This window comes from Onychomys torridus, chromosome 11 (genome assembly GCF_903995425.1).
Source record: "Onychomys torridus chromosome 11, mOncTor1.1, whole genome shotgun sequence".
NCBI lineage: Eukaryota > Metazoa > Chordata > Mammalia > Rodentia > Cricetidae > Onychomys > Onychomys torridus.
In genome coordinates, this window is record NC_050453.1 from 56710917 (window position 1) to 56723572 (window position 12656).

The following is a 12656-nucleotide window of genomic DNA, read 5'->3' on the forward strand; positions in this document are numbered from 1 at the left end:
TTCTCAATCTGCCTCTTCTCTCTGACGCCTCCCTTCACATTCCCCATGCTCTTTTCTTTAGAGATGTTTAAGTTAACCTCATAGTCTCATCCCTAGGATCTTACACATGCCCTTAGAGACACTCTCCTTCTTTGGGTATCCTTGGATACTGCCTAGGAGCTGAGCCTCCACTGTCTGGAATTCTCCATAGGTTCCCACCCCCACGTGAAGGCCAGGTCACCTGTCTGTCCCGCTCACCACCATTTTGTCCTCAGTCGCCTAGTACATTGGAGGTATCCCAGAATATTTACTGAATGAATTCAAGGTTGAAAGGCATCTAAAAGTACCAACTAATTCAGGATGACCTCTTCCTGTTCACCGTACAAATACATTTTTACTGTATACAAATACATTTACGCTGTACAGGCTCATTTTTAACGTGTCAACTATAAAATCAGAGCATTTTTAGAAGCCATGGTTTATTGGTGAAATTATTTAGGCAACTCCACATAGTTAAAAAGGAGGTTTATTTTGTGGGGTAATTTACAAATGAAGGGATAGTTTGCAGGGTCTGGGAAAGGTGTGGCACAGTCAGGCGGTGTCCTCTGGAGAACTCTGCTCGGTCTACCTCCAGTGTCCAGGGTTCCAGAACCAAGAGAGCTCCCCCATCTGGATCTAGGGTCTTCAGGGGTCCTCTCCCGGCTCTGCCTTGTAGGCGTGACAGTTACCAAAGCCTCAAAGAGGGTGGTATTTCTAGGTCAAAGCTGGAACGGCTACCCCCTACAATAATTTCTGGCATTTTTGCCCAAATCTTTTGTGCTATTATTTCGCAAAGGGTGCTAATTCTAAGACCAGGGAACTGTCTCTACAAAAGAAATAGAAACAGTTCTCTCTCTCTCTCTCTCTCTCTCTCTCTCTCTCTCTCTCTCTCTCCTCTGAAAGCAGTGAAATTCAACATGTCTCAGGCACCGGTAATGGACACCTTACTTCTGGTTTTGTTATTGAACTGGCCACTGTTCATATTGGTCATCGCTCACACTGGTCACTGCTCACACTGGTCATTGCTCACACTGGTTGTCACACACACACACACACACACACACACACACACACGCACGCATGCACACGCACACGCATGCACACACATGCAAACCCATTGTTCCACTATTATCTTGCAAGCAAAATGTTATGGAGCACAGAGCTGAGAGGGTGGGCCTCGGTGTAAGTAGCCACAGACAGTCCTTTTGATTCCAGTCTATGGCCAAACCTCAAATCAACACAAGCGTTGGCATCCCCGTGTTCCTATCTGCAGACCAAGATGCCACAAACACCACATCCACATCCACAGGCATCTAAAATGAGATTTTAAAGGTAACTATAGACATAGCTCATGTTGCAGGTACAGCACACATATTCAACCTTCCCTACAGTCATCATCGTCATCCTCTTTTGCTTATAGGGAAACTGAGGCCCAGAGAGATTAAGCAAAATACTGCAGGTTGCTCAGCTACTACTTGAGGTCAGATGGAAGGCACTCAGATCAACAGGCTTAGCAGCAAGCGCCATTATCCACTGAGCCATCCCACTGGCCCTAAGTGGCGAGGTTTTAAGTATCAGTTTCACGTTAGGCTTGCAAGCACTCCCACATTGCCCATGTGGGTAGCTCTAATTCTCCGCCAATGAAGAGGTAAATTGGATACGATCATCACTCTTTCCCCTTTGACCACTGGCTTTGGGGAAGTAGAAGCATCTCAATGTGGCCATCAGAATTCAGATCAGACGCGTGCGGCTTGCGGGCTTGATGAGGGGCATCAGGAGGTAAGATGCATGGTCACTGTAATTTTTATGCCCTTTTCCTAAACGGTGTTCCTTCAGCTTCCCTTCTGCAGCGCTCAGTCCCATCAGGGACACAAATGCAGCCGCGTGTGACCACATGCACCCCTGCGCACTTCAGCTCTGGGGTTAGAGTCGGTAATGGGCTCCCCTGATCACTCAGTCCCTGAGCAAACACTTGGAAGCTAATACTCTCGCGGTTCAGTTTAAAGGGAGGAATGTTTATAAAACGCTTTCATTACTGGCATTGTCAAAACAGACACTTAAAGCAGGACCAGCGAGGTGGTTCAGGAGATAAAGGTGCTCGCTGCCAAGCCTGACAGGCTGAGTTCAAACCCAGGACTCAGGTGATAGAAGCAAGGTATTTACTTATACAGGTGGTCCTCTAACCGTACACACAGACACGCATGCATAAAAAATGCGCACACACACACACATACATGTGCAGACACATGCAAACACACGCAAATACGTATAAATGTAACAATAAACAAATAATAAACAGAGCAGATGTTTGGGTACTTGAATGTTCTTAATACAAAAACTTGATCATTAGAGAAAATGTACAATCCAGGTGATGAGTGCCTGACTCTCCTAAGGTCAGCTGTACTGCTCACAGTGTACAGTGCTCACAGTGTACAGTGCTCACAGTGTACAGTGCTCACAGTGTACAGTGCTCACAGTGTACAATGCTCTTAGTGTACAGTGCTCAGTGTACAGTGCTCAGTGTATCGTGCTCACAGTGTGCAGTGCTCACAGTGTGCAGTGCTCAGCAGTGCGCAGTGCTCACAGTATACAGTACTCAGTGTACCGTGCTCACAGTGTACAGTGTTCACAGTGTAACAGTGCTCACAATGTACAGTGTTCATAGTTCACTATGCTCTCACACAGTGCACCAGGCTCACAGTTTACAGTGCTTACCATGTGCAGTGTTCACAGTACACCATGCTGACAGTGTACACTTCTCACAATGTACAGTGTTCACAATACATCATGCTGACAGTGTGCACTGCTCACAGTGCACAGTGCTCAGTATACAGTGCTCAAAGTGCATCATGCTCACAATGTGCAGTGTTTATAGTTCACATACTTTCACACAGTACACCAGGCTGGTAGTGTGTAGTACTCACAGTGTCCAGTGCTCCCCATGTGCAATGCTCCCCATGTGCAGTGCTCACAGCACACAAAATATACAGTGCTCACAGTGTACAGTGCTCACAGTATACAATGCTCACAGTGCCCAGTGCTCACAATATACAGTGCTCACAGTGCCCAGTGCTCACAATATACAGTGCTCACAGTGCACAGTGGCCACAGTATACAGTGCTCACAGTATACAGTGCTCACAGTGCACCAGGTTCACAGTATACAGTGCTCACAGTGCACAGTGCTCACAATATACAGTGCTCACAGTGCCCAGTGCTCACAATATACAGAGTTCACAGTGTACAATGCTCACAATATACAGAGCTCACAGTGTACAATCCTCACAGTGTACAGTGCTCACAGTGTACAATGCTCACAGTATACAATGCTCACAGTGCATAGTGCTCACAGTATACAATGCTCACAGTGCACCAGGCTCACAGTATACAGTGCTCACAGTGCCCAGTGCTCACAGTATACAGTGCTCACAGTGCCCAGTGCTCACAGTATACAGTGCTCACAGTGTACAGTGGCTACAGTGTACAGTGCTCACAGTGTACAGTGCTCACAATTATACAATGCTCACAGTGCACCAGGCTCACAGTATACAATACTCACAGTGCCCAGTGCTCACAGTATACAATACTCACAGTGCACCAGGCTCACAGTATACAATACTCACAGTGCCCAGTGCTCACAGTATACAATACTCACAGTGCTCACAGTATACAATGCTCACAGTGCACCAGGCTCACAGTATACAGTGCTCACAGTGCACCAGGCTCACAGTATACAGTGCTCACAGTGCCCAGTGCTCACAATATACAGAGTTCACAGTGTACAATGCTCACAATATACAGAGCTCACAGTGTACAATCCTCACAGTGTACAGTGCTCACAGTGTACAATGCTCACAGTATACAATGCTCACAGTGCACAGTGCTCACAGTATACAATGCTCACAGTGCACCAGGCTCACAGTATACAGTGCTCACAGTGCCCAGTGCTCACAGTATACAGTGCTCACAGTGCCCAGTGCTCACAGTATACAGTGCTCACAGTGTACAGTGGCTACAGTGTACAGTGCTCACAATGCACCAGGCTCACAGTATACAGTGCTCACAGTGTCCAGTGCTCACAATTATACAATGCTCACAGTGCACCAGGCTCACAGTATACAATACTCACAGTGCCCAGTGCTCACAGTATACAATACTCACAGTGCACCAGGCTCACAGTATACAATACTCACAGTGCCCAGTGCTCACAGTATACAATACTCACAGTGCTCACAGTATACAATGCTCACAGTGCACCAGGCTCACAGTATACAGTGCTCACAGTGCACCAGGCTCACAGTATACAGTGCTCACAGTGCCCAGTGTTCACAGTATACAGTGCTCACAGTGCGCCAGGCTCATAGTATCCAGGGTTCACAGTGCATCAGGCTCACATTGTACAATGCTCACAGAGTATAGTACTCAGTACACCATGCCCACAGGGCTGGTACATCACAGCTGACATACTGGAGTCCATAAGGCCAACACCAAGCTTGGTACTAAAGAGGAATTAAGCCTGAAGATGCCAGCTCTGCCTCCCGACACGGATTACACTTATCAAATGACTTTTCTCCTTTTAAGTAAAGGCCTGGATGTAAAAGATGTGTTCCTTTAAACCAGGCAATGTCGCCACTGTGTCCTTACAGATAACTGTGACAGAAATAATAACACCTTCAGAAGAGGGTGTTCGGCTAGCCTTGCCATAACTCCATGCTCCTGAGGGGTCGGTGAGACAACAGGTTGGTGATGACTTATCTAAAAAATGGATGGGCAACAAATACGACAGGCAGTTCTCCATAAATATCATTTCCTCTGCAAGCTTCAGAAGGTAGTAACGGCAGGGAGCCCGGTGCTCCGTCTTCCCTGACAAGGAGCTGGAAGGGATGTGCACGTGTGTTAACAGCAGAGCCTTGATGAATGGAAGATTTCAACAAGACTCACCTTCTGTCTTAGCCATCACAATCGCCACTTTCTACCCTTTTTTTGTTGTTGTTTTGTTTTGTTTTTTTGTTTTTGTTTTTTTGAGACAGGGTTTCTCTGTGTAGCTTTGGCACCTTTCCTGGAACTCACTTTGTAGGCCAGGCTGGCCTCGAACTCACAGAGATCTGCCTGCCTCTGCCTCCCAAGTGCTGGGATTAAAGGCGTGTGCCACCACTGCCCGGCTGCCATTTTCCACCCTTAATTTTGGTAACCAGGTCATGCATGACTTCCTGCAAGACAGACAGACATGCATGGAGATGAAGCTTTGGAAATGAAATGCACCCACGGCATGAACCCTTGAGGGTGAACCAAACACTGTATGAGCAAGGGTAGTTTGTACAGGCATTTACCAGTTTAGTTTTTTGTTTTGTTTTCTTTTCCGTCCTTTGGTAGTCAAGAGAGCCAATTTCCAAAGATGGCCGCCATAAGCAGTAGTTCAAATACTAGGCTTGGGGACTCACTCCTGTAATCCCAGCTCTAGGGAAGCTGAAACAGGGGGATTGCTCTTTTGGGGCCAGTCTTGGCTGCACAGTGATACACTGACAAAAGGAGGAGGCTGTCTCTTGACCTTGGCTTGCCCTTTAACAGGGCATGCTCAACTTCTCCTTAAAGAGAGGCCTCGGTCACCTTTTCCCTTTCTCCTTGTACCTTTCATCTGAAGAAATGAAATACGGAACAACAACAACACAACCAACAACCACACCAACACCTGTGACCCAAACAACCAGCTCCGTGGTTGGACAGAGAAGAGCTCTGCTCTACGTTGATCACAACACGAAAATCTGGACACAGCCAGCCCCCATGTGCATGGAGCAGGCAGAGCACTGGTTTTCTGAAACCGGACTATCTGAAGTGATGACAGGCAGGTCCGACAACAGGAGCTGAGGGTGGTCTGTGAAAAGTTAAAGATGCACAGCGTAAGTCTACAGCAAGCCTCAGAACACACACCAGGGGACTCGCTGGGGCCCTTCAGAAGTTCCAAAGACAAGAGAGTCTGTGTCTAGCCTTCCACATAGATTTGCCATTTGCTTTCTTTTTAAAAAAGAAATCCTCATTATTCATGAGTTTATGTGTATGACGTGTGCTCAAGAGTGTATGTACACATGTGCTACAACAGACATGTAGAGGTCAGGGGACAACTTTCCTTTTTTTTTTTTAAATTTATTTGCACACACATGTGCAGGCCCATGTGTACCACAGCATGAGTGTAGAGGTCAGAGGACAGACAACCAACGCCTGGGGAGTTGGTTCGCATTTTTCCACCGTGGTCACGGTAACCAGACTCAGGCTGTTGATAGTCTTGAGCTGTAAGCACTTTTACCAGCTGAGCCATCAATCCTCTGGGCCCTTATATTGGCTATTTGTTTTGTTGGTTTTTTTGAAGCCCCAGCTGTCCTAGAACTCGCTTTGTAGGCCGGACTGGCCTTGAACTCACAGAGATCTGCCTGTCTCTGCCTCTCAAGTGTAAAGGCATGTGCTACCACCAACTGGCCAATTTAAAATTTTTTATTAAATATATTTATATTTTGGTGTGAGCACATGTATGCATATCCACACATGTGAGCATGCAATGGCACGCATGTAGAGGCCAGAGAACAACTTGAGGGAGTGAGGTCTTTCCTTCCACCATCTGGGTCCTGGGGATTGAACTCAGATACTCAGGCTTAGCAGCAAGCTCCTTAACTCACTAATCCGTCTCCCTGGGCCTTAAAATACATCTTTTAAAATGTATTTTAATGGAGGATACAGAGATGACTCAGCAGTTAAAAGAGCACATCCTGTTCTTCCAGAGGACCTGAGTTGGGTTCCTAGCACCCATGAGGGATAGCTCATCTGTAACTCCAGCTCCAGGGCATCCATTGCTCTGACCTTCATGGGCACATACTCCACATACACATACTCATAATGAACCTCAATCTTAAAAAATGTATTTTTGTGGTGATATATTGAATACCATAAAAAACTTTGCCTGAAGATCAGAGAACAGAACAAGCCACTAGATTAAACATAGATGCCAGGCAGTGATGGCACAGACTTTTAATCCCAGTACTTGAGATCTCATGCCTCTGTTACCAATATTTGGGAAGTACACACGCCTTTAATCCCAACACTAGGAAGGAAGTAATTTGGCTGGGCAGAGAAAGGTATATAAGGCGTGAAGAGACAAGAACTGAAGCCTTTTTGGGCTGAAGCCTTTTCGGCTGGACCCCTTTTGGCTGAAGAGTGGAAGGAATTCAGTGAGAGGATTCGTGGAGTTATCGAGGTGAGACGTGGCTGTGGCTTGTTCCTTTGTCTCTCTGACCTTTCAGCATTTACCCCAATATCTGGCTCTGGAATTTTTATTAAAAGATCATTTAGATTTCATGCAACATATGTTAATGTTTTGGGGTGTTTGGGATTTTTGTTTTTGTTCTGTTTTGGTTTTTTTCAGTTTTAAGTGTTATGTGATAACTAGGTCCAAAATGAAAAAAATCCACTAGGTTATTCTAGGGTAAAATTGTACCAGCAAAGGTCCTTCAGCAGAGAGCAGTGGATGTGGTCATACATCAGCCACTGCCAGGAGAAATATTTTCATGTTGAACGGTGGCTACCTTCATTGAGTGTTAGGGACACACAGTGAGACAGACACATCCAAGGGACATGCTACACTGTGTACACTTTCCTTTTCTCTTTTTCTTTACGTGTGCATGTTTGTGCGTGCATGAGTGCGTGTGTGTGTGTGTGTGTGTGTGTGTGTGTGTGTGTGTATGTGTGTGTACATTGTTGGTTTTAATGCAGTGGTGTGGCAGCGCAATGTTATTCATTAAGCGACGCTGTTACCATATGAGAAAAGCCACGAGGCATGACAAAACTTACTATCAGAGTTTTATTAGGAAGAGAGGGGAGAGAACAGGATGTATTCAGGCCTGTTGGAAAGACCTGGGAGGAGGAGGAGGGAGCAGAAGAGAGGGGAGGAGTCTGTGACTTGTTTTTAAGGATTCACCTGCACATGCACATACGGGTTTACGGAGCTACGCCACGCATGCACAGATTGCGTGATTACACTGCTCGCAAATTACGTGGCCATGCTGTGTGCAAATTGTGCGATCACACAGCACACGGATTATGCAGGACATTAGGCCCCTTACTTGGCTACTGAACTGAACATCTGCAGTCATGTAAATGGAGGAATGGCCAGGAATCCCAACATGCATGCATGTGCACATGGAGGAGGCATAGAGGCCAGAGGTCAACTTCAGGTGTCATTTCCCAGGAGACATCCAGCCTGGTCTCCCCCTGGGACCTGTGGCTTGTCTAGGTTAATCTGGTTGGTCAGTGGCCTCCAGAGATGTCCCATCTCTGCCTTCCAAGAGCTGGATTACAAGTCTAACTTTGTACATGGTTCTGGGGACCAAGCTCAGGTCCTCAGGATTCCACAGTCAGCCCTTTACTTAGGAAGCTACCTCCCCAGGCTCCTCGTTCATCTTGAGAAAGAATCTAGCCTTGAATTTAGAATCTTCCTGCCTCAGCCTCCCAAGTGCTGGGATTACAGGTGTACACTACCACATACAACTCTTTTGATCCCCAACACTAACTGGTTGTGGAAGTCTGAAACAGCCTTGGTGCCCCAAGTGAATAAACTTTTCAAAAGAAAGGATGAGCTATTAGTCACATATACCAGAAACTCAATCAATTTGGCATTAGCAATAAAGTTGACATGATGCTGACATATCTAAAATGGGGATCTAAAAAAACAGTTTTGGGGACTCACAAACAGTGTAATATGTCCATATTCTTTATAGAAAAACACAATAGAGCCCTATGGTGGATCACTCCCATGCCACACAGGCAGGAGTCTCTAAGAACATCAGCTTGAAATAGCAAAAGTTGAATTATAAAGCCCATGAGTTATGATCAATAACCCGTGAGCCAGCTTCTAACTTCTGCTACCAAATTGCCTGCACAGTTGACGACACTCATGTTCCCTCTTGTCTGAAGTCAGAGGAGCAGTCACGCCTGTAATTCAAAGCCATCAAGACTTTTCAAAGACCAGGCTGTTGGCTACAGAAGTTCTCACTCGGAAAGTATCCCAACTGTTGGCTGTTGGGGATATCCCACTGATCAATAGGCAATACTAAATGTTTTTCTTCTTATGGAAATGAATGTGCTATGACATTGAGTCACATGAGAGCCCCTCTACCTTCCATCAGTACCATGACACTGGAAATGAGTAGGGTTTGGGGGTTAGGAGTTCAGCATCAGAGGCCACTTTGCTGCTCTGGCCTTGTGGCCCAGCCCTCTAACCCAATCCACATGGCCTCTGAACTGGATTTTTGCAGTAACTTCCCAGGCTACTCTCTGCAACCTTGCCCACCAAAACCTCAGCACAGCCTAAGATCTTCCCCACGGCAGAGCACTCCGTGACATTCCTCTGAGCTTCATTCAGACTCCTTTCACAGCCTGTCAGCTTCCACGATCCAAAAATCCCCTTCCCACAACTGTCTCGACTTCATACCCTTCTACTGAACCCTCCCTCACTCTATTCCAGCCACACTGGCCTCCTGGCAGGCCTGTAGACACACTGGACACATGTCCGTCCTGGGGTCTTTGCAGAGTCTCCTCACCAGCTGTCCATATGGCTCCCATCCTAACTTCATTTTTTCAATGTTTATTTCAATGTCTCCCATTTAGCAGGCCAGTGGTGCTGGGGCTGGAACTCAGGGCCATGTGCATGCTAAGCAAGCACTCTACCACTGAGCTATGGCCCTTGCCCAGTTCTTTCTATATTAAAATGCTTCTTCTTATATACCAAGTGGTTTAGGACTCAGATTTAAAATATGAAGCTTATTTGTTCTGTTTTAAGATTTATTTGTATGTGCATGCGTGGATAGACATAACATGCCACAGCACACATGTGAAGGTCACATGACAGCTTATAAGACTGGGTTGCCTCCTTCCACTGTGTAGATCTCAAGGTTTAAATTTAGGTTGGATTGTCAGCAACACCTATTTTTTGCTGTCGTTGTTTAAGATGTATTTGTTATGTATACAGTGTTCTGCCTGCATATTTGCCTGCATGCCAGAAGAGGGCACCCAATCTCATTATAGATGGTTGTGAGCCACCATGGGTTGCTAGGAATTGAACTCAGGATCTCTGGAAGAGCAGCCAGTGCTCTTAACCTCTGAGCCATCTCTCCAGCCCACATCAGCAACCACCTTTACCCTCTGAACCATCTTGTCAACCCTGTGTGTAGCACGAATCTTAAATGGTCTTATTAATAAAAACAAACCCAGAGCCAGGTATTGGGGTGAATGCTGAAAGATCAGAGAAACAGAACAAGCCACAGCTAACCTCATCTTGCCAGTTCCTCAGCTGATCTTGTTTCCTCAGACTGAAAGACTCTGAGTCTTCATCCAAATGGATCTCAGCTTAACTGCTGCTCAAAGCCAAAAGCTTAACAAGACTCTAGTTCCTGGTCCTCATGCCTTATATACCTTTCTGCTTCCTGCCATCACTTCCTGGGATTAAAGGTGTGTGTTACCATGCCTGGCTGTTTCCAGTGTGGCTTTGAACTCACAGAGATCCGGATCTCTGTCTCTTGAATGCTAGGATTAGAGGCGTGTGCTACAACTACCTAAACCTATGTTTAATATAGTGGCTGTTCTGTTCTCTGACCACCACCACCCCACGATAAGTTCACTGGGGTGCACAATATATCAACCACATTTCCCCTTTTTTGTCTAATAAAAAATAAAATGATAAAAGTTATAACTAATATAAGAAAAAGTATATACAATAAGTATATACAATATATACAGTCATTAATTACATTAACAATGTCTAGTCCATTAACATTTGACAGATTCAGACAAAAATTTTTCATTACTTATCCTATTTAAAACAGATTTTTAAAAGTAGATTTAATAATCTACCTTTTATCTTATCGCCCGTGTTTTATTTTAAAACAGTTACACTAAGTAGCCTGCCTTAACCTCCAAAGTGCTATGATTACAGTCATGTACCATGCCTGGCTTAAGAACACTTAGTTGGGCAGGGCAGTGGTGGAGGCACACGCCTGTAATCCCAGCACTCGAGAGGCAGAGGCAGGTGGATCTCTGTGAGTTCGAGGCCAGCCTGGTCTACAGTGCTAGTCCAGGACAGGCTCCAAAGCTACAGAGAAACCCTGTCTCGAAGAAAAAACAAACAAACAAACAAACAAACAAACAAAAAACTCTTAGTTGGGTTGGAGGTTTTTCTGGGATGTTTTCCGGAACTGGTTTTAATGGAAGCTTGCCTCAGTGGCCAGGAGCCTGCCTCCCAAGGCTTGCATGTGAAGTGTCTTCCACAGGCTCGTGCATTGGAACATTTGGTCCCAGTTGGAAGCTGAGACACCCACAAGGCAGAAGGTTTGGCTGAGGTCAGATGGGTCCTGGAGGTGTGGCTCAGAGGATCTCAGCAGATCCTGTCCTACTTGACATGGCCATGCTCACCACCATGGACCATACTCCCCCAGCCACCATGCCTTCTCTGCCATTGAGAGACAGTATCCCCTGAACTGTGAGGTGAGATCTCCCCTCCCTCTGTTCTTTCTGTCACAGGTTTGTCTCTATAACAAGGAAAGTAACTAATAGAGACAAGGATGATGAAGTGAACAGGGTCCCACCAACCGATCCCTCCAAAGCCTGACTCCACATTTGGGCCCTCAGGCCCTCTTCTTCAGCCAGGATTACCCCCAAAAGTCTGCAGCAAATGTAAAAACATGTCTGGGTATGGAGAAAGGAAGAGGAAGGAGGATAAGGAGTTCAAGGTCATCCTCAACTAATAGCAACTTTAAGACCTGCCTGAACTTCATAAGGATACTTTTTTTTTTTTTTTTTTTTAAGAATGAGTTGGGGGCTGGAGAGATGGCTCAGTGGTTAAGAGCACTGTCTGCTCTTCCAGAGGCTCTGAGTTCAGTTCCCAGCAACCACATGGTGGCTCACAACCATCCATAATTCAATCCAGCACCCTCTCCTGGCCTGTAAGCATAAGCATACATGCAGACAGAATACTGTATACATAATAAATAAACATTAAAAAAAAAAAAAAGAATGAGTTGATCCACCCAGTCCTAACACACCTTCTTTGTATTGTCCAGTCTTAGAAACTCCCAGAACAGGAAACATAAACTGTATGCTTCATAACAGGAAACTCGTGTCTTCAGGCATCGCCCAGTACCAGTATCAATATCATTGGTATCTCCTTACTGTTCTATGCCACCACCTCACCAGAGGGGGCGCTGCCCCGCACCTCTCTTCTCTCAGGATGGGTCTTGTCCAGGATGGTTCTTCCACTCCCCGGCTGCCTGAAACCATTCATCTATTCGGGTAAGAACTCTCCACATCTCCTAAAGCAAAAGCTCACTCTGTAAAAAAAAATTTTTTTCCTTTTAAATTATTTTAATTTTAAGCCAAACTCTTTCTTCCTGTGCTCATTGGCTCAACACGGAATAGCTGACTTCTGATGGGGTTTTCCCACACACCAAGCAACTCCCTGGAGACTACCAATTGGGAGTTCTGCAATTCGCTCTCTAACATTAATGATCTGGAATTAAAGGCAGCCCTGGTAAGCCAAGGGCCAGGTCTCACAGGACTGTTCGCATTTCAGGTGCCTGCTGTCATCTGGATCTTAACTATCCC